We start from the raw sequence: 27,186 nt of genomic DNA, 5'->3' as shown, positions 1-27,186 counted from the left end.
CTTTAAATTGCAGTGCCCTGGTGATAGAACAAAGGAACTCTGCCACTGATTTAAAGTTACAGAGTGATTGTGTTCAAAGATATTCAGCACAGGCTACAAAGGAAACGCATAATATTTACCAAATAAATATTTCATCAAGCTCCATTGAGGAAATGATGAACGTTTTACTACTATTTTCAAAGTACCTGTGCAAATTCTAATAATGAAGATAAACTCTTCATTGAACCCTGAGTTTAACAATCAGAAGACGAGCTTCATGTTATTTGGAGCCGCCCAATATTTTTCGCCGTATCCTTATTTCAGCAACCTATTCTCTTAAATAACTTTATATATAATTGGTTTCCTTCATCAAAGACCACAGGTATCTCAGAATAATCTAGACCGAATATCCTCATTATCCAAATAAACTTGTTCCATGTTGTTTCCTTAATATCGCATGCATGTCAATGGGATTGATTCGGTAACAAAGGTGTAAAAATGTTGGCGTGGTACACTTCCTCTATTGCAACGGAACCGATACTTCAACAGATAGCATATCTTTAAAGACAAAGTTTCAAAACGTTACACAGGTTGCCGCAAAAACAGCTTCATTGTAATTTGATTTTACGGTGCGTGGCTTTAATCGACTTTCAAAATATGGAAAAGTCATCAGGGTTTTCTAGTCAGCTCAGCAATACATATAACATCGGTCGCCATATGATTAATACCACCTTCTCCTCTGCAAATTTTTTTCCTGCTTCAGTTTCTCTTCCACGAAGGATATGTTACTGTCGAACATTACAAGTCACTTCGAGGAAAGACTAGAAACGGGTTTGACAGCATAAAAAAGAAAAAAAGAAAAAAAAAATTAAGTGGGAGCGGGACTGGGGGAAAGAGTGATTGCCTTTCTGCCTCCTCCACCAAGCTCCTATCAAACTCACTGATGAAGTTTTCGAGTTTTCACCCCTTCCAGCTGGTATGATGAGGTGATTAAAGAAGGGATCATGGCTAATATAGGGTAATTCCTATTGTGCCCCCACCTCGCCACTATTTTGTCCCCACTTCGCCCCTATTGTCTACCCCCCCTTACCAAAACTTCTCCTTGTCCCTTTCACTCCAAAGATGTGATTAGTAATTCTCCTTCCTGTCTGCTATACAATTTTTATGATTTGAGTTTAGGGAATTTGGCATTGAATCAACTAATGATCCCTTACTTGATATTTGTCCATATTCTCATCACTTGTCTGCTTGGAATTGTAATGATATTGTAAGGAGAAATTCCGTCTTGGTCATTCACGGGAGTTAAAAGGGTCAAATCTCATCAGATGACTCTGCAGGTCGCAACAAAAGTAAGAAAAAATGCCTAAAAAAATATGCTGTTCTGCTGTGTATGAAAAGAATGGCGCACGAAGCTTGGGAAAAATTGGAAAACAAAACGAAGAACTAAAAAATGTAGTTTTGCCACCATGCGTACAGTTTTTGTGAAAGCCAAAATCAGAGATTTCTCGCTGTTTTTGACAATTGCTCCACTTATGGAAGATGTTGCCGTTACTACAGCCCTACAACATACGAGTTCTTTTCGCTAGTATTTCGTTCAGCTTTAAAAGATATAATAAATAATAAAAATGTTATTCACCAGCCTAGGTCGGTCTGTGTTGGGAAAAGCTGTACCCTCTGTCTTGAGTACCACCCTCAGCGTACGGCCTTGGACGGTATCCAAGACCTCGGGCACAGTTTTTCCCTATACGAAACGTCCAGGCTGGTAAATAACGTATATTTTGCCGATGAAATCCAATGACCCTTGTTATATGTTGTCACCTGCCGGCTTTAATTCCATAACTTAATACGCATTAGCACGAAAGGAGAGCAAAACTCGGTCTTAATCATGGTTCTAGCTAAGAAAGATAATTTTCAGAATATCCCTTGACTGCTCCTCTGAGAATGTACAAGAGTTTATTGAATTTGATGATTATCGTCAAAGCAAAGAGGGACAATGAAGTTTGTTGCATAGGTTTAGATCTAGAGCAGAGTAAATTTATCAGGCGTGCGTTACGGAAAAGTGTTTCTTCCTGGCTTCCTAAAGATCCTGGTCTTCAGAACGAAGTACACCTTTTCGAAAAAAGCCGAGATCTTCTAAACATTTCACATTCTCATCAGCAGAAATATAAAAATATGTTGTGGTTTCGACGACGAATGCCTAGTACAACTGGTCAATATAATACGCACATTTTCGAACATTTTACTTAACCTGCACAAAACGCGGACTCGACGATTTACGAAATTTACCTCTAAACCTATGGCTGACGCCTGATGATAATTGATGATACGCTCAAACAGCATTTAAGAGAGAAAGATCTCCACGCCCAACCATGGAAAATACTGCTGCAGGAAGCTGACTCTTCGCTCAAGGCGAGCTACAGTTTTGTTTATCACACAGTGATGAGAAAGAAGAGAAATCCCCGAAAGTCAGGATACATATAGATATTGTCATGTTAATCCAAGACATTTCTTACTATTAATTTTGAAAGTGTGCTTGATCATCGTTGGAAGAGAATAATACTTCCCGTAAGATCAAAGAAAAAGAAGGTCATCGTGATAATCATTTAACTCGAATTCGCCTGCTAAACCAGTAGTGCTTTTTTCTCAAGTGTACAGCTGTCAGATCGTGACAGATACTAATAAAAATGTTTCAAAGTTTGCTTGGAAGACTTTCAAATTACCCCTATCCTTACAGTTAAAAGTTATGTAGCACCGTCATCACTAATACGATTACGAGACAAATCTACATTGGTCAAAGTCCTGTTGACTTTGATTGTCTACGCCGATAGATGTAACTAACATCATTAATTCATTCCAAGAGAAATTCAAATTAATCGGTCAAGTTTACTTTGATTGTGTCAGCCCTAGATGCAGCACCTCAAAAATTATATGATAGCCCGACAAATTAAAAAAGGTCCGAGTCTTCTTGACTTTGATTGTCTAACACAAGATGTAGCACCGTCATCACCAGAAAAACTCAAATTTGTCAGTCTTGTTGACTTTGACTACATCAGCAATAGATGTAGCACCGGCATCAGGGATAAGATTGCAAGACAGATCCAAATAGTTAAGAGTCTTGTTGACTTTGATTGCCTCAGCAATAGATGTAGCAACGGCATCACTAATGTGATTGTAACGCAAATTCAAATTGATCAGAATCTTGTTGCCTTTGACTGCCTCAACAATAGATGTAGCACCGGCATCACTAATCTGATTGTCAGACAAATCCAAACTGGCCAGAGTCTTGCTGACTTTGATTGCCTCAGCAATAGATGTAGCACTGGCATCACTTATCTTAATTTAAAGCAAATTCAAATTGGTTAGAGTCTTGTTGACTTTGATTGCCTAAGAAATACATGTAGCACCGGCATCACTAATCTGATTGTAACGAAAATTCAAATTGGTCAGAGTCTTGTTGACTTTGATTGCCTCAGCAAAGGATGTAGTGGTTGCACTGTCAATAAAATCCCCAGACAAATCCAATTTGGTAAGATTCAAACCAGATCCAAAACATTTTGCCACCTGTAACGAAAAATCTTTTTCTCTTTTACACTCGTTAATATCCCCTAGTACAGCTCTTGTACCATAGCCTTCATGGTTGTTGACTTGGTTTGTTAGGCTGTTCAAAAGAGCCTCAACTTGTCCATCGCATTGTATGGATAAGATTCCGCACGAAAACAAAAGTACTTGTTTAAGTTTTCCGAAATACCTTTCATCGGAAACTAGTTCTTCAGGTGTTATTTCCTTGCTTTGAATTTGAGAACAAATAAAGAATGCTGCAAACCATTCTTGGAAACTTTTACGTAGGAAAGAAAAATGTCATTTTAGTCTCAATTTGCTGCCCCCAGGCTGTACTGATAGAAATTCAAATTCGGTCAAGTCGTTTGCATGGTTTCCCAATTCACTTTCATCAAAATCCAATTTGTCGTTAAGTAAACCATGCAACGCTACCAACCCAAGGCGATTTAATTGCGGTTTGTAATTGTTTCTTAGGTCTGCATTCGTTATTGTTTGTCCTTTCCTTTTTCGATATCTCCTCAAGACACATTCAACCATATCCAAGTACAGTTGACCTCTGTTGTCAGGGAATGTGCCATCAAACTCTTCGCATAAAAGGCAAAGAAGTGATTTATTTAGAGGATTGGCTGCGCTTTCTTTCAGGTTTTATCGTGCCAGATCCGTTTTAAGAGCTCTGTGGCTAAATCTGGTCTATCTTTGAAGTATTTCATGACAAATTTGTCAACATGTTCTTTATTGAATCCTTTGATCTCGAGCAGCGCGTCACTGCATTTTCGCACCTATTTTCCAACTTCGTGTCTTGCTGTTGCAACTATGTGGCATCTAGGAAGTACCTTTCCTTTAATTAATTCCGAAAACATTGGCAATTTGCTGGAAAGCAACTCATCCAATCCATCCAGTACCAATGATATGCTAGACTGATTCTCACGAATAAACTGAAAGAACTGTTGCTTGATGTTTTCATCCATGTCTCGGAGCAGAAACTGATCGTCCATTGCTTCCCAAACATCAGAATGGATGTCTCGACATTTTAGCAATAGTACTGCTTTGAATGCTGTTACGCCACAGCCCTGAAGTTCTTCCTCTTTTGTAGCCCAGTCGTAGACTTACTTTTTGCAGGAGGTGGTTTTAACCATTCCAGGTTCCCCTTCAATCAACACTGTTCTCGGCACTGAACACCCTTCGTGCGGGTCCTGTATAGACGAAATGTTAACGAACACGTCAGTGACTTTTCCTCCCGTTTTGTTTCTTCTGACCACTTTGAGCCTTGTAAAAATATTGCCAAGAAAAAAATGAAACTCTTCACCCCAGTGAAACGGTGAAAGCCATCCCTCGCGAGTCTTGTATATTTTCGATCTTACTGAACTTATCTTTGATAAGTTCAGTAGGATCGAAAATTCCTAAAAATAGCAAAATATGTAAGAAAATTAAGATTAAGTAAAAACGAAAGTAAGAACAGAATGAAGAATGTGGAAAAATTGTGATATTTGTCTGGACTTTGGTTGTAAATTTAATTAATTGTATGACTTCATCTCCATTGCCAATAAAATCAATTGAACGATGAATTACCTTTTTTTGTTTCGCAGAAAGAAAATCAACCGGATCCTTGTCTATCCCATGGCAGTGAAATTACTTGCCCAAACATTCTCGAGTCTGAGTCTTGATTAGGTGCTGTGCGGCCTACGACACCCGATGTGTTATTTTCACACATTTCCAACATGGTGGTCTCACTATTTGGTTGAGGCGTTTCGAAGAGGACAGTTCAAGTCCATTTATTACCTAATGCCAAGCTATGCAGACTAGAAAGACTGGGAATTGGAAGATAAACCCTTCCTCAATAACCTAAGGCTACTGATGTTTTGATATATAATTTGTATTTTTGTATTTTTCGATATCAATTAGAGGACCTTTTTTCCGAAATTGTAAATCTCTGTGAATCGCACCCCATTCTCTATTTTCTTTTTCTCCACTATTTTTTGCTTCCACTTGTCCAAAAGTACACCTAATTACTCGCTATAAATAGGACTAGTTATTGAGTGCATCGCACCTCAGCGCACCTCTTGCTATTTCTCCAAAAACTGCGTTTGGAATTGACAGTTATTTGCTTTACGAAGTTGGTACTGCGATTTTTTGCTCCCATGAAGTCGGTAAGATAGCCTCACGGTAGCGGAGAAACTGTGACAGATTTGACTAAAAAAGCTGTTCATTCCCGAATTTACATATTGGCCGCAATGAGTAAACGAATGCATTTTGGCAAAACTGGGAACACCCTAGTAAAGACATTTCTCTTTTCCCCTCTTTTTTCAATGCAATGCCATGCTTCCAAGAGCTCCTTTCACTTTCTATGATTGAAGTTTAAGAGAATTCCAGGATTTAGTAATGGTATATAGGTGAGGAATGGAAGCGCAAAATTGTAATACCTCAGTCGCTCGCAAAAATTGTAACTCCTCAACTGCTTTCAGGTAAGCGGCTTCCAGTTTTTGGACTAAAATCTAGTCCAAAACCATGAGCTTATGTAATACTTTCGAACTTCTATCTCTCAAGTCTAATCTCTTACGATCTTTGCAGGAATTATACATACATACACTATACATACGTTTGTTGACCACTCAGAAATGTATCAAATACAACACACCGTTTTACGCTGCTGCGAATAAGTAGCTCCAAATATCTGGTACGAATGCCTAGATAACTGTCGTCATAATAAAATCGGAATAAAACGATGTAACTCTTACAGTTAGAAAACAGATAGTGTACGCAAACGGTGTCGGGAAACGCCTGGGATGGTTTGATTTCCGAAACTAATTTGCTTTCAGTCGCTAAAGTGTACCTTTCGGATTGACCAGTTCGCTGGATGCTTATTGTCAAAGCCTTGTGTAACTAACAGGAATCGACTACAGCAGCCATCTCAAAGCGGGCAGTGAAAGTTTCTCTTTTCGCCTCTTTTAAATACACTAACAACCTAATGATGCCCATTTTAACATAAACATAAATACCAGGGTCATGCCGCGAATTCATACCGACCATACTTAGGTCATGTGGAAATGAGCTTGAAGCGGCATTTGATCCAAAACGTAGCGTGGTCGTAGGCCGCACACCAACTGTGTTTCGATGATGGAAAATCTGATCTTCAATTAAAAGGAATTCCTTCAAAGTGGATAACGATCAAAACCTATTAGATTACAAATTCAGTCGAACCTACAGTGCTAGTTTCTAACATCGACCTCAACCTAGCGGCAATGTGTAACGTTTAAACTGTACTTTCGAGATCTTCCAGACGACTAACCTCGATCCCGGCTTTCTTCTGTTGAAGCTATCGGGGAACCCAGCTTTTCCTTCATCTCTTACATTTGGTTCTCCAGTCTCATAGGTGTTTTCCTCATTAGATCTTGGATTCTTCCAGAATGATTTAAGAAAAAAACTACAAACTAAAAGTTTTATGGCTGAAAATAATAGGAAATGGCTTATCAACTACAATGTGTCCAGGGTAATTGTGACTAAACTATAACAGGAAAATTTTATGCAGCGTCTTGCGAAAGACAGTTTGCTACCTACTGGTCGGCAGGTTTTTTAATAAACAGTGCCTTCCATACCCAGCGCCTAATATCTAAGTAGAAACAGTTTTAGAACGGCAAGGAAACGAAACCATACTGCGAGACTATTCTTGATTTCCTTAAGAAAACATGATCTCTTTGTCACGTACAGGACACGTTAAATATCTGTCTAATGACGACGCAATAATAAGCGGAACAAGTTTCACTTTACTAGAAGTAAGAACGGCTTATCCAGCGCGTTTCAGTTCTTAGTTGATTCTAGAGTCTGGCGTGGTTGTATGTGTTTGCTAGTTCTTTAAGGAGGGCCCACGCTCCTTATGCGGTCAGTGAGAGATACCCATTTACACCTGAGTGTAACGCGTAACTACGCAAAAGCTAAAATTTTGGGAAACCGGAAAAGCTAAAAAACAGCTGTTAGAAGTAAAAAAGTAAGTTACTTGTATAAAACCAACTTAGTAGAATTCACCATGCTTAGATTCTTGTTTTCTTGACTTCACGAAAAGAGGATTGCATGGCGCTGCTACTTCAAAACTAACTTGTAGTGTCCAGGCCTCCAAGTCCACGCCCAAGGCCCCAGGAGACATTTACTCCAGTATTTATTATGCACGGTAAAGTGAGAACGGGGGTGATACAATCTAGGATAACGAACAACTAAAGGAGCTGTAAGCGAACTGTAAGCGAACTGTATAAGCGAACTCCAGAACGTTACATTGGCGACGAGGATCATCTCATAAGCGTTCGATCGAATTGTTTCGATCGAGAAACCTCTGCGAATGGCCGCATATGATACAAATCTCAACTTCGGACCGTTTGACCCGGACCTAGATCCGACATCGGTCGGCACTCGATTCAGGAAATAACTCGAAAGATTCAAAGTAAACGCTGCAGCGATGAATATAAAGGACAAAGCGAGAAAACGAGCACTACTCTTACACTGTGCTGGTCCCAAAGTACAGGACATCTTTGACACACTAGAAGATACGGGAGAAGACTTCGAAACCGCAGGTGAGAAACTTCTAGAGTATTTTGAGCCTAAAAGACATCATCTTTTTAGCATATACCAATTTCGGCAGTTAGCCCAAGAGAAAGGAGGAGCACGACGATTTGGATTGGGACAAAGAACAACAACCGATGAGCAGGCGACCAACGAACCGCCATATTGAAGTAGGGGAGGTTCCTGGATAAGGAAATATAGTCATGCAAGAGACGCACAGGGGACCGACAATCGCGCCATCGGAACCCCGGAGATCAGTACGAGCCAGAACGTCCACGTGGGAAACAATTTACAGAGACTTCAAGCCTCACTAAAGAAAAGGGAGGAGGTGTAGTGTCCAGGCCTCCAAGTTCACGCCCAAGCCCCCAGGAGACATTTACTCGAGTATTTATTATACACGGTAAAGTGAGAACGGGGGTGATACAATCTAGGATAACGAACAACTAAAGGAGCTGTAAGCGAACTGTAAGCGAACTGCATAAGCGAACTCCAGAACGTTACATAACTGACCGAGCAAGCAATCGAGAAAAGAAGCAATAAAGTATGTACGTGCTTTTCGAAGGTGTGCGCATGCTTGGCGTATGCTTCGTGGTTGCCCCAAACGTAATTTGTGAAAGAGGGGAACAAATTGGAGTCTCAAGATTGATCCACCGGTTGCCTAAGAAAATCTTAGTTCACTCAGCAATAGGATTTTGTTCTGTCGAACGCAATAATTCAACTGACCTTGATCCTTGCTTTCTTCCACCGAGGCTGTCAAAGTACACAGCTTTTCCTTCACCTCTTTCAGTTCATTGCCCATCTTTACAATTTCGCCTATTATTTTCTCATGGAACCCTTTAGCGGTATCTGACGATAGAATAGGACTAGGACAATAAGTCTGTGTGAGAGTATCTTCATTCATTAAAAGAAAAGTTAACTAATAGCTGTAGGTCCTTTTCACTTCCTCTATTATGTTATTTTTTTTTAATACAACCGGTGTGACAATGAAATTCTGTCGTAAAGTAATTAACTCGTGAGATGAGTATGGAACTCATTGGAGCTGATAGCCTGAGTAGGATTTTTTGTCAGTAAAAAGCGACACTGGATGAACTAATTAACGGAAACCAACAAACGCTTTTTCGCATTCTATGTTACATAATCAGTTTCATCATGAAAAAAAGAAAAACGCTGGAGAAAACCAGTGGCCCGCCTGCAATGAAGTGGGATCATTACGATCATGCCCCAAGGTCCGAGGGTTTGGAATTCCCTACCTCGTTATCCTATCCTGTACCATAGATTCTCTAGCTCTAAGACTTCGCTTAAAAATTCCTCACTAACAGAAAACTAAATTAACCTCGCCCTTCCGTAGTTAGTAAATCTATCTTCTTCATCGTGAGGGAGACCAAGGTTTGATAAGCTTCTACCTTCTACTGGGCTAATCCTCGCTACACTATCTATAGATGATCCTGAATTATAATTTTATCTGATTTAAGTATAGATTGTTGTGAAATAATATCATAAGTTATTAATTTAGATTGCCGTAAACAACAGTAATTTATTGTGTGTGCGCGCACGCGCGCGCGTGTGTGTGTTTGTGCGTGCGTGTGTGTGTGTAAGTAGCAAATAAATACATTTAAAATTGAAGTAAGGTTTGTTGCATATCGTTTTCTCGAACTCATTAATTATTCATAAGGTAAGTAGTCACCAAAGATACGCTAATTTCGTCGCGTGCACGTCAAACCCGGCGTAACACTGGAATCACGCGCCATCCACGAGTTGAATATGATATCAAACCCTTGAGTTTGATAAAGCATCAAACTATAGTGAACTCTTTTCTTAACACGAATAACAACAGGTCACATCGAACGTTCAAGGAAGTTACATTCATTATGTCCTTAACAAAGGTAAAACTAAAATTAGACAATTCAGGAGACCATCCGATCTGAGAGTTGCCTAGGAACGAAAGTCTCACATTCCGTGCCATTCTATTCATCCCCCACATTACCTGGTGTCTTCCAGTGTAGGTGCTGGTCAAGGCGTGATCTTATATCACTATATCACCAACAATACGTTACCAAAATACTACAATTGCCGACATCTAGCGAATACATTGGTCAGATTAAAAAATGTTATGAACTAGTCAAATGGACGGTATCGCCATTGTTCATTCAGCTTTTCGGTGAGTAGCTCTTTCTTGCAACTAACCTTTATCTGTGCTTTTTTCCGCTGTGATTTTCAAGCTACTTAGCTTCTCTTACACATCTTTAATTTCAGTCTCTATCTTCTCGATTGTGTCTTTGTAGTTGTGTTGCATCTTTTCCAGCTAATCTGGAGATGTACGAAAGGCATGTGTAATTTCATGAGTACATTTACATCACAGATTCACATTTGGGTGTAGAAAAAACAATATGTATATTGATAACCAGTCGATTCCGAATAGATCAAACCCAACATTAATTTCAGATAATTTTTCCAAGTCATGATAACAATAGTAATAATAATATTAATAATAATTATAAATAAAGGTTATATTTCACCTTCTGTGCCTAATACCCCACGGAAACTTTAAATGCAATTTACAGATTGAGTGGGATAATTCGAAAACAGGTTCAGTTATAAAAGTGCAGATATACTGGAGTGGCACAAAATGGCCTACAATGAAATTAAGAAGCGTCTTTTGGGTTTATCTACAACTGTGCTATACATTAAGTGCTACTATCAACTAGATAAATCTCCAGCTTACATGATTGAAAATAATTAATACATAAAGAGCTAGTCTATAGTGCCGTGTAACCTAAAAATATGTTTTTCTGTAACCTTTAATTCATCCATATGGAACCAGAAAACAGTTTTTCTTATCTTCAATTTCTTCAAGTTTGTCTTTGATGTTTTCGTCATCTTTCCTCCATTGGTCCATCAGCTCACGATAGTGCTCTTCGATATCTGGATCCATGCAGTCGTGTTCAAGTTTGTCGATATCTGCTCGAAAGTGGGCTCCTCCCAATCTCACCAAAGCTTCTCGTATCTCCTGCCAATAAGTACTGAAGCTAATGTCATCAACAGAGGCTTGAGATGCATGACCGTATACACTTTTCCTGAAATACTTCACTCAAGCGATGTCATCTGTGATGCTTATGTTTGCAGCTGGGGGAAGGCGATCCCATCCTGTGGCAGGAGGGCTCAAACCACAAATATTTCTAAGCAGCACTGTCAGAAGTGTGATATCAAAGGCTGCGGAGGACACCGGTGAGTGAGTAGGATACAACTTCCCGCATTGCGTGGGATTGAGCACTTGTTCCCTTTGTACTGTGATTGTAATGTGGTATGGCGCACAGATGCACATCCCAAAACTGTGTGTAGAGTCGCTGGTGGATGTATTTTGTCAAAAGTGGACCGCAACACGTGGGATCCAACATCCACTAAGAGGCGACATCGCCTTGCATAGTTGGTAGTCCCTTTCGTAGACACAAATGGCGATAGAGCCCTAGCCATGCAACTGAACTTACCAGGAAAACCTGTCAAACATAGATTTTATAAGTACTGTTAATCAAAAACCATTTTAAAAAAAGACAAATCCTGATAAACAACTGAGGGTGCGATTGGCTTCAAATCGTGATGTCGTTGATTCCAGCATAGAATATGTTTCATCTTAACGCAGTTTTCTCAATAACAACCATAGGCATAGATGGTATGGATGAAACATGATTTGAGTTATAAAGGTTTTAAAGGGAAAATTGGATTACAAACAGCCGTTTTTATTTCTTCTCGAGTGACTTGAAGTCAGTAAGTTTTGGTTGATGTTTGATTCTCAATAGCACCTGCTTTCAGAAGTAAGTACCAAGGTCATCATAGAGTGTAACTATATACTACAGTGTATTAAACGTTTTAAAGAAGGCTATCCTTTATCCCTTACTAGCAATGAAAGTTTCCATTGAACTCTTTCCTAGTTCAGACAAATCACCTTGCTGTTTTTCTTACCAGTTGATCTTTAAAACTTGTCAACTGTTTATCCATGCTAAGAAAAGGAAGTAAAAGTTAAAGTGAACATTAGCGTCTGTAACAAGCTATTTGCGCGGAATGGCTACCAAAGTACAACAAATAAATAACCTATTTACTGGCACAAACTATAATCCGGAAACACCTCTTTCCTAATATTACCCCAATTTTACAAATAATTCAGGGCCCTCGCGTGAATATCAGTGGAAGGACAATTACATCAACATAAATGCAAAATCCACACCCGTTTGAACTACTTTACGCAGCGTCACACTGATCGGGCCAATACCAGCATGGCCATCATACCTGAAGCAAAGTGTCTGACAGCCTTCCATTCTCTCAACTATCGAACCTGAAAGTCACTGGCAAACACACAAATTATCTTATCTAATGTTATACATTATAACATCAGAGCAGGCCAACTCATTACCATTTACCATGCACCCCTGCAAGATCACTGTACCAACTTGGTTATTAGAAGCTTATTTACAGAAGCATGATCCATCACCGCGCCCAACTAGGACAACGACTAAATGATTACAAGTGATGCAAGCTCTACACAGCCAATAAAACTAACTCAATTCACAACTAGACCAGAAAATACCAACAAAAAAAATGGGGAAAGATATTTTTCCGGGTCACAGTGTTCACATCAATCACTGAATAGCAGCTTACATCGAGAAGGCACTAAAGTCAACTTAACCAAGGTAACACACCTTAAATTAATCATTCCAATGTCCATGTAATAAATAGGCAATATGGGGTATTATAATAATAATAATAAGTATTAATGTAATAAGTAAGTAGTAAGTAATAATAGTAATAATGCATTCAAATTGAATAATGAATGTAGTAATTCCTTACAGGGTATATCACAGCATGACACCAGGTCTCTCTCCAAGCACCCAGATTGCTGGGTGGAGGAGCAACTTAGAATGAATTTGTACATTTACTTACCAAGCGGCTATTTCACTATCACATCTAGGGACATAAAAAAGCATTTCTAAAACTCTTTCAATTGGTTTCTCTGTGCACTGATGATTAGACCTGATCATCCGTTGATAGCAAATTGCAAAGTGAGGACTGCGTGGTACTACATGCACTCGTCACCAACACGAGTGACGAGTGCATGTAGCTCTCTGGGTATCGTACCTCTCTGGGTATCGTGGGTAGCGTACCTCTCTGGGTATCGCTGTTTAGTGACTCATTGCTCTAGGCATTAGAAACAAATATATACCTCCGCAGATAATTCTACCATCAACCATTACCGCCTCCTTGCCACACGCACTTGTGGCACCCGCAGTGCAATCACTGCCACTTCAATCATTACCAACAGCAATTACATCTGGATGTAACCAATCCAACACAACCTTTTCATAAGCGCGGGAAAACCAAAAATAAATTAGTCCCCCTCAAGAGTGGAATAACAGACTACTAGATTCAACTCTACGGTGAGCTTAAGGCCAAAACTTAAGTCATATCTGACACCCCTAGTGAAAATACTCAGCTATCAAGTCAAACAGTCGTTATTAGGTAATACTATATAAGCAACTCTGTGACAAGCAACCCAGCGAATATTCAGTCAGGGCATAAAAAGTTAGGAGGAGTTTTTTATAGGAGAATTTTCAGCAAAGTTACCTATCCTCAATTGATATGCAATAGCTATATTTCAGGACAATTAAAGAAATACAAACACGAAAACTGCAGCAACCACCTGCACCAATGACGACGATTAGCGGCAGCGGAACTGGATTACCATTCATGACCACTACCCCAAGGACCTCATCAACTGTATGATTACCAGCGCCAACACAAACCACGTCACCAGCATCATCCACAAAACAGATACCTGGTGGAGCACTACAACGGAAATGATATGCATGAGTTTCCTCACATGATCAAAAGTCCACACACAACCAGTTAAAACGCAGCACCACACTTAACCACATGCACAACTATATTTTACAACAGTAGACTTATTGGTACCTTGAAAGACTGAGTGGAGGTGAATTGTCCTACCCTCCTGTTAGAAAGCCCATCCCAGATGATAAAACAACCTGGATCATTGCTCCTCTCCCCAGTTACAAGCCAATCCATGACTCAAACGCGTACCTCACTGGGTATCGCTGTTTAGTGACTCATTGCTCTAGGCATTAGAAACAAATATATACCTCCGCAGATAATTCTACCATCAACCATCACCGCCTCCTTGCCACACGCACTTGTGGCACCCACAGTGCTATCACTGCCACTTCAATCATTACCAACAGCGATTACATCTGGATGTAACCAATCCAACACAAGCAAAAGCAGCAATAACATCACTGTTCAACCAAAACCAGCGTCGATAAGAAAGACTTTTGCCTTTGATTAAGTTTCACTATCGCAAGACCATGTAGAGAAGAACTTTGATTACATGGAAATTCAACTATTGCTCCAAGTATACAGATTGAACAAAGGAACATCACAATTTACGTGGCAAAGTAGGTGACTAAATACCTTTATAGAATTTTGGATGCAGCATTTAAGAAAGGGAGATGTCATTTCTGAAAAAGAGAAACGACACAATTAATAGTAAACTGAAAGATGGTGTGAATGGTGCAATATAAGGGATTGGTATATTTCAACTTTCTTCATTCTTTTCAATAGATAAAAAGGACTGATTGCCAGACCAGTAGGTAAAATATGCAGCAGAGGAGCACGTCTTTAAAATATGCAACACTAATAAACAAGTTTTATTTATATTGATTGCATGTGAGTCATACTTGTCAATGTTCTCCTGAAATTAACAAGTTTTGTACAATCAAACAGTAGTTAACGATCAGTGCGTAACATTGAGAATAAATGAAACAATAACAATTTGTATCTGACTATTGATTTTTTTAACTCTGGTGTTTGAAAAATTTCTATAAGTAGATACTGATTTTCGCCCGTTACCATCACACGAAAGTTAACCATTTCCCACCCGGAGATCCTGTTTTTCAAACCGGATATAAGTTGAATTGTAATGGTATTCTAGAAGATCATTAAATGTTGAAAGTATTATTGCATGATCATCTCAGCAGAACCACACAAATTTGAAAAACAAAGATAACACACAGGCATTTCATCTTCAACCCATGTCCATATTTTAGTTAGTTATTGTCTTTCTTGTATTTTTCCATTTTTCGATGATCAAATATTTTGTTGTACCCTTCAAATTTAGGATGATTTGGCGCGGCATGTTTTTAAACTATGCTACCTTGCCGCTTTAGATATGACTCGGCTTATTGCAGACAAAATATGTTATTTCTTGAGTACTCAAAAGCACCATAATAAAGGTAAATAACTAACACTACAAAATGCTACGATAAATCAAGAGTAAGAGAAAGGTTGGTCAGCGGATGTTGGTCAAGAGGGTTGTGATTTTCGAGCTCCGCTAAGTGCATGTGTGAGAGCCTATACAGTGTCTGTTTGGGTAGCTCGCCTAGAATAGCTTGGCTAACTGCGGGCTAAAAAAGCCTTTATTTCTTTCATTTTAAAAAAGTAAAGTCAATGCTGTTGTTGTTGTTGTTGTTGTTGTTGTTGGTTTTGCTTGAAAAGCAATACTTCATAGCGATATGCAAAGGATCGCGTCAAGATTGGGGGATGAAAAATTTTACTTTCAGTTTCGTCTGTTTACCCCTTTAAGACGAGTTGCGATTTCCTGCTCCAACATGATGCTGTCGCTAGTATAGAACAAAGAACAGCTCTTAAAGAACATTTTGGTCGCCGCAGTCTGAGCCGTACAGACCCATTCTGTATAATACAATAAGAATATAAGAAGAAACGTTCTGTTTTTATCAAATATCTGCTGTGGAAGTCAGCTAAACCAACATGTAGTTATTCATGGCTGACTGACTAAAGAACCTTCAGAAAGCTTTTTATGTTGCAAAATAATGATTCAAAGACCGTATACTAAAAAAACCAATAGACTCTACTAAAAGGAGCACACCACGAGAAGGTAATTTTGGTACACTTTAAATGTTTCAGATGAATGGTTTCTCTTATTGGAGACAAATTAAAGCGTTTAATTATGTAATACTCTTAGAACAAACAACTATGCGGGGAAGTTGAATATTGAAGTTTAAACCCAGTTGTGTTCACGATTAAAATCGAATGCCCCTCAAATTCTTTGTCCACCCTGGTTTTGATTGAACTACAAAAGTTCTTTATGAACAACTCAGGCAATGCAAGTGATATAAAATATGGAGCGAGCCAGCTTCTCTTGTTTGCTCTTCAGTGGACAATAGGTTGTTAGTCACAAGGAAGTTTCTTCTGTATATATATGCACATTTTCAAAGTAAGCATATTAAGTTCACTCGTGGGTCGAAACAGAGACGAAATGTTACTTTTGCCTCTTCTACGTGCTCTATAGTGGTCGTCTCAGGCTATTCAATCTCAAAACATCACTGGTTAAAAGTGATGATAACGTAATAGACAAGCGCCAGATGTACAGCATGATCATTAGTGTATGAAACTCCAGCTAAAGTCGGACAATGACAGAACTAAAGAAAATAGCCCTACAAGCTTTAATTTAAGGCTCGAATAGTGAATTTAAAATTTCCTAAATTTCATTTACCAGAGCCATAGTGTACCATAGTATAATCCCAACCTTGGAAGTGATCCTAGACTAAGGAACATCATACCGTGAATCAGTTCAAGTCGCAGCTACAAGTCATGCATGCCATCACAAGTAATTCCTAAGGTAAAAGATTCTCAATACTTCGGAAGCGTTTATCTGCGAATTCGTCCTAGATATAATGTTTCTCGCAAATCCCCACAAGGATTTAAGCCAGTTAGACGCAGAGTAAAAAGAACATCACAGACAACAGTGATGGTGTCTAATGGTGAAATTCCCGATGCAAACGCAGGACTTAAAGCGGAAACTGATTTCACAAGGAAAGTAGAAATCTCTTGGAAGAGGATCCTGTTTTTCGAAAGGGATAGCTGCGACATTAAATTGTGTTTAGTAATTCTAGAAGACTATATTGCTTGCTGAAAGTCATTTTTAGTGATCATCTGGGCAGAACCACACAAAGCTGGTGAAAGATAACGTCGCGGTTTTTACATATTCAAATGCTCCAAGATTATTCCTTCAAACATTCCATCTTCAATCAATGTAAATACTTTAGTCTGTTATTGTCTTCCTTGTGTTGTCCATCTTTGTGATCAAATATTTCGTATTATGCTTCAACGGTTTAGGACGATTTGGTGCGCCATGTTTTTAAACGTATGCTACACTGCTTCTACGCCATATTTGTTGAGTACTCAAAAGCACCTTAATAAAGGTAAATAACGAATACAATTCCATCTCTAACATGATGCTGTCGCTAGTATAGATAAAAAAAGCTGTTTGCTAAAATTTGGTCTCCGCAGTCTTATTTTGAAGAGCAAAATAGGAATTTCAGAGAAAACTTTCTGATTTTATCAAACATCAGTTGTGAAAGTGAGCTACAAGAAGGCATTCATGGGTGACTGACTTGAGAACCTTCGAAACTTTTTCATGTTACTAAATTATTCGAAGATCGTACACACAAAGAATCAATAGACTCTACTGATACGAGTTCTTTAGCATGAAGGAATTACGTTTACATGTCTCCAGTGAACGAGTTCTCTTGCGAGAGACAAAGAAAAACGTTTCTGATTTCATATTCTCAAAACAAACAACTTTGCAGGGAAGTCGAATACGGAAATTTAAATCCAGTTGTCTTCACGATCAAAATCGAATACCCCTCAAATTCTTAGCCCACCTTTGTTTCAAATGAACTTGGAAAGTTATCTATGAACTACCCAATCAGTCAGAGTGATATCAAGAATTGAGCGAACCTTTTTCCTGGTTACTTATCAGTCGACAACAAATCGTTAGTCGCAAGGAAAGTTTTTCTAAATATAGGTGCACATTTTCAAAACAAGCATAGGCTCATTCGTCCGGTCGAAATAGAGCGACACAGCGTTACTTTGTCCTCTTCTAGGTGCTCCATAGTGGTTGTAGGAGGCTAATTAAACTTTGAAATATTGCTGGTAGCCAGTGATCATCACATAATAAATAAACAGGCCTTAAAAGGACAGCATGATCATAAGCGTATGAAACTTCAGTCAAAGTTGGACAATGACGGAACTAAGGAAAATAGCTAAACAAGGAGTAATTTAAGGCTCGAATAATAAAATGAGTTTTCTTACCTTTTATTTACCCGAGCCAGTTTGTGCCAAAGTATCATCGCAAACCTCATCAAAAATGATCATAGGCTGCGCAACAACATACTCTGAATCGGTTCATGTCGCGCCCACAAGTCATGCATCCATGCCATCGTTAGCAATTTCCATGATAATAGATTCACAACATTTCCTAAGAGTCTTCGGGAACACTCACGGTTGGTGTTTTCCCGCGAATTTGTCCGAGATATAATTTCTCTTGCAAATCTTCGGAAGAGTGAAGGTTACCTTGGACGCCGAGTAAAGAAAACATAATGTGCAATAATACTGATGTCTAATCATGAAATACACCAGTCATATTTCAATGCCTTCTTCATTTCTTATTTTTTTATTTATTTTCTTCTTTTTCTTTGTTCAGGTCCCGTAGTCACACTCCGTGTCTGCTTTACGAATGAAAGACATTTTTGAAGAACGAAACATTCCTTTTCCTTTAATTTACAACTCAACAGACCTTTTGGACTCATTTTGCAACTTTTATGTTGACGATATTGACAATTTTACTTTAACGACTTTTGACTTCACCTCGCTCTACACCAACATCTCACATTCAGACACCATCCATGCCATCATCACCAGTTGCAAACTATTAAACCTACCAACCTTTTACAGAGACTTTTTACTTAATTTAAACAATTTTATTAACAACCGTAACTTTTTCTTTTCAGGACAGGACCTTTACCAACAAATCAAAGGGGTTGCTATAAGAGAATATAGGGTCAGTAAAATAATATGGAATAGCAAAGCATTGTGTAATAGAAAAGCTTAGACTTAAGAAAGAAAATTTGAGAATCTGGATTATTCTGCTACTTGGAAGAAGAAATGAAATGTGAAACTATGACTTTCATGGGTATAATTTGAAAGGTAAATATTGTCTTCTGATCACTAAGGTAAATAGACTGGCTGCAGCCTGGCAGATACATAACTTGAGATGCATGGGAGCATCCAGGCCCTTAGGAAAGGTTATATTCATTTGGCCCTTTAGGTTTATTGTATATGCTGTAGTTTAAATTTTACCTGTTGGTTTAAAAATACTATAAGTAAAACCAGTTTGAATTTCACCTTGCAGCTTTGAAATAAATCGGTGTTCGTCATATCGATGGGAAGCTCCCCATCTTGTCAGCCAATCGCTTAGCCTGAAGAGCTCTCTTAGTGAGCTTGTCTTTACAGAGATCCACTGAATTCTCTTTGGCGCCTGTCTGCTTGGATCAAAGACAGTGGGAAAGCTCCTGGGACTCCGTTGATTCTTTTCAGGTGTTCTTTGCTGAAATGGAGCGATCGGTAAGATTCTTAAATTTGCCGTCGGCTTTTCCCGCGCCTTGCGTAATTTTACTTCTTAACGAAAACGAGAATATGAGAGATTTGACTAATTGTGAGTCCCATTAATACAGAGCGCTACAGCGCAGTACTTCACCGTCCTATAAACGAGGAGAATAATTATTTCTAACTTCATCGAAGACAGATTATGTGCCTGATGTGCTCTTCGGAGTCTGCAGTCAAGTTTCCTTATATTCCACCAGGCCTCGCTTTGGTATCGAAAACTAGGTTCCAGACTTGCGCGCCTAAAAATATCGGGACTAGGCTATTATTCAAACAATAAGTAAAAAACAAGCTTTTGATTGAGCATGAGCATCATTTTAATTGTAGAAAACATCACAAAGTTACCTGTTATAGCTTGCATGTAATCTAATCAAGGTGCTACTTAGAGCAGTTTAAAGAAAACACACTACGCAGAGTTTGTTCATTAGTTCAGCAATATATATAGGAACTGCTCACATTTTTTTAAAATAAAAGCTTTATAGTTCAATTAATTACCTCAAAAAGAAAAGTACAATCACTTTAATAACTTCTTCACAAGTACGTTAAACTCACTTAGAGTTGTGTTCACACATATCACTTTAGCAAAATTATGATGCAGCAATGAATTCACAGCAAAAAGTTTCAACGTTTTCTTGTTTTTACTTGAATTTTCTCAGAAATAAATGTAGCCGTAGCATTACTAATACAATTCCAAGAAAAATCCAGATTGGTCAGTCTTGTCGACTTTGATTGCCTCAGCAATAGCTGCAGCACCGGCATGACTAATATAATTTTCAGACCGATTCAAATAGTCAGTCTTGTTAACTTTGATTGCCGCGACAGCAATATATCCAATATCACAATAACTAATTGAATTTCCAGGCAAATCCATGTTGCTGAGAGCCTTGTCGACTTTGCTTTAGCAATAGATCTAGAACCAGAATCACTGATGTAATTCCCAGAAAAATCGGCCAAACTGGACAGAGTTATGTTGACTTTGATAGCCTCAACAACACAGGTAGCACTGGCATCGTAAATATCATTTTGAGACAAATGCAGACTCGTCAGAGTCTTGCTGACTTTGATTGCATTAACAATAGATGTAGAACCAGTATCACTAATACCAATGTTACGCAAATCCGAATTATCTGCTTTAACTTAAATCATTGTGAACCAGATAAATTCAAATTAGACGCAGTCTTGTTGACTTTGATCATCTCAGCAACAGATGTAGCAACAGCATCACTATTTCAATTCTCAGACAAATTCAAATTAGTCAGTGTTGTTGACTTTGATTGCCTTAGCAAAGGAAGTAGCACCGGCATCACTAATGGCATCGCAAAAAAGTCTAAATTTGTAAGAGTCGTGTTGACTTTGATTACCTTAGCAATAGATGTAGCACTAGTATCAGAAATGCGATTGAAAGACAAATTTAAATTGGTCAGAGTCTTGTTGAATTCGATTGCCTCGGCAATAGATGCAGCACTGGCATCACTAAAATTATTGTGACACAAACTCAAATTGGTCAAAGCCTTGTTAACTTTGATTGCCTAGGCAATAGATCTAGCACCAGCATCACTAATATAACCTCCATACAAATTCAAATGGGTCAGAGTTTTGTTGATTTTGATTGCCTCAGCAATAGATGTAGCACTGGTATCAGTAATCCGATTGAGAGACAAATTTAAACTGGTCAGAGTCTTGTTGACTTTGACTGCCTCAGCAATAGATGTAGCACCGGCATCACTAATCCGATTGTCAGACCAATACAAATTGGTCAGAGTCCTGCTGACTTTGATTGCCTCAGCAATAGATGTAGCACCGGCATCACTAATCTGATTGCCAGGCAAACACAAATTGGTCAGAGTCTTCTTGACTTTGATTGACTTTGATTGCCTCAGCAATAGATGTAGCACCGGCATCACTAATCCGATTGACAGACAAATCCAAATTGGTCAGAGTCTTGTTGACTTTGAATGCCTCGGCAATAGATGTAGCACCGCCATCACTGATCGGATTGCTAGAATCTTTGCCAGCTCTGATATAACCTCCATACTTCAACCAATAAACCTTAAAGGCATTGTACATGTAACATGACCAGTATTTACACACAAAAACCAATATAAACCCACATGAAATTGATATTAGCCACACCCAACAATGACTACAACAACCATGAAGTCATTAACTGCATAGTTTCCAAAGCATAATATATTGATGTATTAGCGAGTATGCCCACATTGCATGCACGACTGACCATGACTATGTGCGAGCTTTAATTTATTCCATATGCTCTATGTATGTATTAGCGATCGTCTCCCATTAAATTATCTTTTATGTTAAACTTCTCGCCAACTGATTTCCTTCTCGCGAAACAAATCAACATAATATACACCACCACTTTCAAGGACAACAACTATACAAGTATAATGAGCATCACAATAGCATTATTTTGGTAGAGATTTATCAGTGCAGGTAAAAAAACAAGCACAAATTTTACAGGTTGATCTCCAGCACTTGCAGTTTAATGAACAATTAACCCTGCAAAACTATACCAATACCACAACCAATATTTGCACAAAATCACCATGATAACAATTAGTACATGTAATTGCTAGAGGGTACTTTGAAAGACTAGTTTAAGGATCAACTTCACCACATTCACAATGGACAGCTCGGATGTATCATTTGAAAAGATAAGCATGGTCATGCTCAGCATCCTTAATCTATTTAGTGATACATATATTCTTCCTGTTTAAATAGGGGAAACTCACTATAACTTGGTCTAAATTTCTTAACCAGTGACCAAAGAGATGCAACTCAGACTTGAACCTCTGGGGTTTTTAATGTCCAAGTGCATCAATCACAAATTGGTCAAAACATCCATTGAGTCAATATACTGTTGAAGGCACTCCACAAACCTGTACTGTTGCAGTTAATTTTTGTTTCCAATGAGTAATTATCTCACTAGTTAGTTTTTCCTAGCCAGGTGATTTTATTTTTTATCTAGTTTGTACTTTCTAAGTGAGTTTTTTTTATCACTTAGTAATTGTTTCTTGTTTTAAACAGGTAATTCTTTGAATTAAGTATTTTTAAGGTTCAGTTTAGGGTTAGGGTTTGAGTTAAAGTTGGGGTTAGCATTAGCGTTAGGGTGACTTTAAATGCCAAATACTTTGTTTTTAATACATCACTTCAGGGAAAAAATGATGATTCTTTGACCAAAATCAGTCCTTCTGTAACACGCGTTCAATTGGAAAACTATTTGATAATGTTTAATACGAGTGTTGATTGTCCACCATTTTGCACGCTTTTGTGAATGTTACATCTTTTGTAGTGTCAAACTGCATGTTACGTTTGGAGTATTTCACTAGTCTAACTAGAATTAGTATTGAGTTTTTTTCTAAACTTGGGTGAAGTCTTCACTTAATTTTTTCTTTCAACTGAAATTGCTTTGCCAAGCAGTACATTAGGATGCAATGGTGATGTTTTGTCAACTAGCCAGAGTAGGATTTTTCATCAATTTCTTTGTTTGATGTGTCATGCGGACTTTCTGTAGGTGACATAGTCCAACAAACAACTGTGCACATGCTGTGACATTTTAGCATATTAGTTTTCAGTCTCTAGGTAATCTTCTGTCTTATTTCTTCCTTGGGGAGCCATTTGCATGCATGAGCCGGAGTGCACATCAGTTTAAAGATTTAATGTAGGTCTTGTCTGGGAATTACAATCTTCATTAATTTCCACTCCTTTTGCTTGATTGCTTAAACTCCCAGCTTTCATAAGCCACATTCTTCACGATTTTTCTTTGAATTTAGAAGCCATATCTTGGCATTCTTATAAAGCTCATCATCAATAAATACTAACAGTAAATTTATTTTTTCCTGGTTTTGATCGCTTAAGTTATTCCAGTTTTCTATATAATTGTTCTTCATCAACACACAAAGCCATGCTTTAGATGCTAAATCCAATTTGGACCCAACTGGGCATGCTCTAGTTTTGCATCAATTAACATTTTGGCCAAGTTGGGCCCGGGAGCAAAAAAACATATGACAAAGATTGACCACTGAATCATTGGTGGTCAAATGGTTGGGACAATGGGCGATAAATCTGGAGGTTGGATGGTCAAATAATCCTTGGTAAAAACTTAACTTAATTCAATTTAATTAACTAACGTAGAATTATAAACTATATGTGGGCGATATGTAGGGGGGGTAGTCTGAAAATGTTGCCATGATAGGGGAGGGGTGGAATAGGAAAGGCGGTCAAGGGGGTGCAAAAGGAGAATTAAAGAGAGAAATGCCAGGAAAACTGCAGAGGGGATTTTTTGTACTTTTTCAAGAACCCCCAAAAAACCATTTCCCTATTTTTTACCACACCCCATAAATTGAATCCCTTTTTGGACAGTTGATTAACAAAGTAAACTAGTTTAAAAAATTTAACTAGCTAAAAACAAAACTAACTAAAAAAGATTCAGAATTACAAGATCAAGTGTAAGCATTAAAATCACCACTGTGTAGCTGATATAACCAAAGATCACAACATTACTTAAACAATATAATACTACCATGAGTTATGACATTAACAAGAGCATGATGCAGAATTTAAAACGTATCAAAAGACAACAAAATTAATCTTAAAAAAAAACCAAATTATAAAAATTGACACAATTATAAAGGGAAGTTTAAAAGAGGAGACAAAAAAAAGCAGTTTAAGTCGATCCTCCTACCTTGTATAAGACATTTAAGAAAATGATCCTTGAATCATGGATAATCCCAAAAGGTCTAAATACGGAAGTAGCAGAACAAATATCCATCAAATATGAAAGAAAATGACCCACAATTAAAGGAATTTAATGGTGCTGTAAGTTTATAAGTATTATAATTAAAGACAATATCATTGGAGCTTATAATGAAAATTCCCAAGATTCACATCAGCTGACGAAATAGCAAAACTTGCATGAGAATGAGGCAGTTGCCACATTTATTGGTCATTTACCCCTGGAATGACCAAAGCAACTTCATAAAAATTAGATGACAGCTGCAAATTTTAATGTAATGAAACATGGTGCAACACAGTAATTGAAAGATGACCACACCATAAGCATAGGCAAATAATATACACCTGGCTGGTGTTAATTAACAAGATTGAACTAGAGTAAAGATTGATGCAATGTGCCTGCCGTACATTTCTTTTAGAATTTTCACCAAGTATGTTCCAGTATTCAAAGTTAAATGAAATTATAATAATGCATAAACACTTAGTAGTCCCATGAAAGTTATATGACATAATAAGATATCTTTAAAAATATATATGTATTAATCAGATTTAGAGAGGAAAAAGTGTTACAAAAAAGAGATTTAAAGAAACAGCTAGAACATCTATACCTACCCTGTTTAAAATTCATGCCTTCAGGAAATCACATGTGGATCAGGAATGATGAGCATCTCATTATTTCTGAAAAATAAAATCAACAATATCATACTAATCAAATGCGAGAGATAAAGGCAGTCAAACAACTTGCATTTAAGATGCTAGTAAGGGCAATTGTAATGAAGTGAAAAAAGGACAACCTCAGAAACATAAACATTCAACTGAGTAAGGCTGGTTCATGCTGAAAGCTGAAAGATAATTAATTCTATTAATGGTAATTAAGACCCTCCGATATTTCAATTCATGGATACTGCATGTGTCTGCTAAGTTTACAATGCAGCAGGTTTAAGTTTGAACTAAGGAGGTCTAAGATGTAAATATGTCATCTAGCTGTCAAATAGAAAATGAAAAAATTGATAGTTTTTGGGAACCTTGGGCAAATATGTGCTTTGTGTATAGGAAGAGAGACAGTCTTGTATTATACTAGTGCACATACTAGCAATTAAGCTCACTAGAATAGTACGAGGGATGTGTTAATCAATTTAATGGCTCAACAGTCACCTCCTTAGAGTAAACCCCCTCAGCACTTAACCTTTGGAAGGTAATTAGTTTGTCCAAATCCCTCCCCCCCCCCCCCCAGGGCCAAAATTATGTTCAAGTGTCCTATGTAAGTCCCAAATTTGCTGCGCAGGTATTTGTATAAGAAGAGATCACTGCAGACTATGATTTTCTTCTCATTGACCAGCATCTGATTCAAGTTAACTATTCAAGCTAAACCAAGTCCTTGTAGACCACTTAACCCTTTGAATTTAAACCCTTAAAACACCAGTAAGCTAGTTCTCCAAACTGTTCTCTGTACATTGCTGTCAGTACTTACATGGAGAGCTTGTCTAGAAAATCAAGAGCTTGAGTTTGTGATCATTTCTTTTATTCTTATGACCTGAATGTTTGATTCTGCAGTGACACTGCTGGGAGAATTTAGATGCTTGTCACTCTTAAGAGTGAAAGGTAAAGTCATGAACTCTTTACCTTTTAGACACCTCCATATTACTAGATGAAACACATGTACCTCCCTAGAAAGACCTGACACTTTTGGTTCAAATTCCCCATCCCATCCAGCCGAAGCCCCGGGAACTGACTAAAATCAAATGTATGTGGGTTTCCCGGAGGAAGGGACAGCGAAGCTTCAAATTGATCAGTGCATAATTTTACATCAGCACACTGATCAGTGTGGCTGCTAGTTGGTTCTCCTACTGCTAACAAAGTAAAAGCTACTGTGTTTTGTAATTATTAGAAAATATTAGCTCTGTGAATCAAAGAAGAATCATATTTTGTGAAATTTTAGTTAATTCATAATCTTGTCATATGCTAGGTAAAGTCTGTTTACGAGCCAAGTGGCCCATCAGGCCGGCGCTTAACTCCGGCTTCTGTGGCATTAAGCGACTAAGAGTATTTCTACTCCCCCCTGGATGGGATGCTTAAGTCCATAGTAGGGTTACCCCCCAGTATTAAATCTGTCGGTACCCATTTAAACACCTGGGTGAAGAGAGGCAGTGTGAGAGTAAAGTGTCTTGCCTAAAAACATAACATAATGTCCCCGGCTGGGGCTCGAACCCGGACTACTCGATCTGGAGTCCAGCGGACCAACCATGAGGCCACCGCACCTCCCCTGTCATACAATGAGGCTGCTCTAATTTGTCTCAAAAATTACTTGTGATCTAATGTTACTTGGTTTATCGAACTGAAATGGATGGCGCAATAATCTTGATGAAAAAATTTCATCGACAAATAATGCCTGACTCGAGTACCCGAAAAACACTTACAAATTAGAGAAAGCAATTCATTCTGTAAGAAACTGTGCGGCACCGGCATCACCAATACGATTACGAGACAAATTCAAATTGGTCAGTGTTGTTGCCTTTGGTTGTCTTAGCCGATAGATGTAGCTAGTATCACTAATTCATTCCCAGACAAATTCACATTAGTCAGTCAAGTTTACTTTAATCGTGTCAACCCCCAAAAATTATTTCATGGCCCGACAAATTAAAAAGGGTCCGAGTATTCTTGACTTTGACTGTATGATTGCCTCACATAAGATGTAGTACCGTCATCAATGATACGATTGCCAGACGAACTCATATTGGTCAGACTCTTGTTGACTTTGATTGCCTCAGCAATGGATGTAGCACCGGCTCAGTCATACAATTGTAAGACAAATTCAAATTG

General features: G+C 38.2%; 1 non-coding gene and 1 pseudogene across 2 annotated transcripts in view; both read right to left on the bottom strand.

The window, feature by feature from the left end:
- Nucleotides 1–1,786: 1,786 nt before the first annotated feature.
- Nucleotides 1,787–25,304, bottom strand: LOC148726573 (uncharacterized; annotated as a pseudogene). Its single transcript, XR_015989222.1, has 11 exons — nucleotides 24,979–25,304; nucleotides 24,317–24,371; nucleotides 19,354–19,555; nucleotides 18,262–18,522; nucleotides 12,367–14,606; nucleotides 12,043–12,079; nucleotides 10,912–11,579; nucleotides 10,788–10,802; nucleotides 10,270–10,359; nucleotides 8,809–8,931; nucleotides 1,787–4,937 (listed from the first exon to the last, which is right to left on the bottom strand). The product of XR_015989222.1 is annotated as an uncharacterized LOC148726573 (transcript).
- Nucleotides 20,841–27,186, bottom strand: part of LOC111344554 (uncharacterized) — a 43,582-nt gene continuing 37,236 nt past the window's right edge. Inside the window, exon 9 of the transcript XR_015989179.1 lies at nucleotides 20,841–21,476. This is a non-coding gene — a transcript (uncharacterized LOC111344554). The remainder of the gene's footprint in view (nucleotides 21,477–27,186) is intronic.

Source organism: Stylophora pistillata, chromosome 7 (assembly GCF_964205215.1).
Source record: "Stylophora pistillata chromosome 7, jaStyPist1.2, whole genome shotgun sequence".
Taxonomy (NCBI): Eukaryota; Metazoa; Cnidaria; class Anthozoa; order Scleractinia; family Pocilloporidae; genus Stylophora; species Stylophora pistillata.
This window is presented reverse-complemented; position numbering and strand designations above follow the sequence as displayed.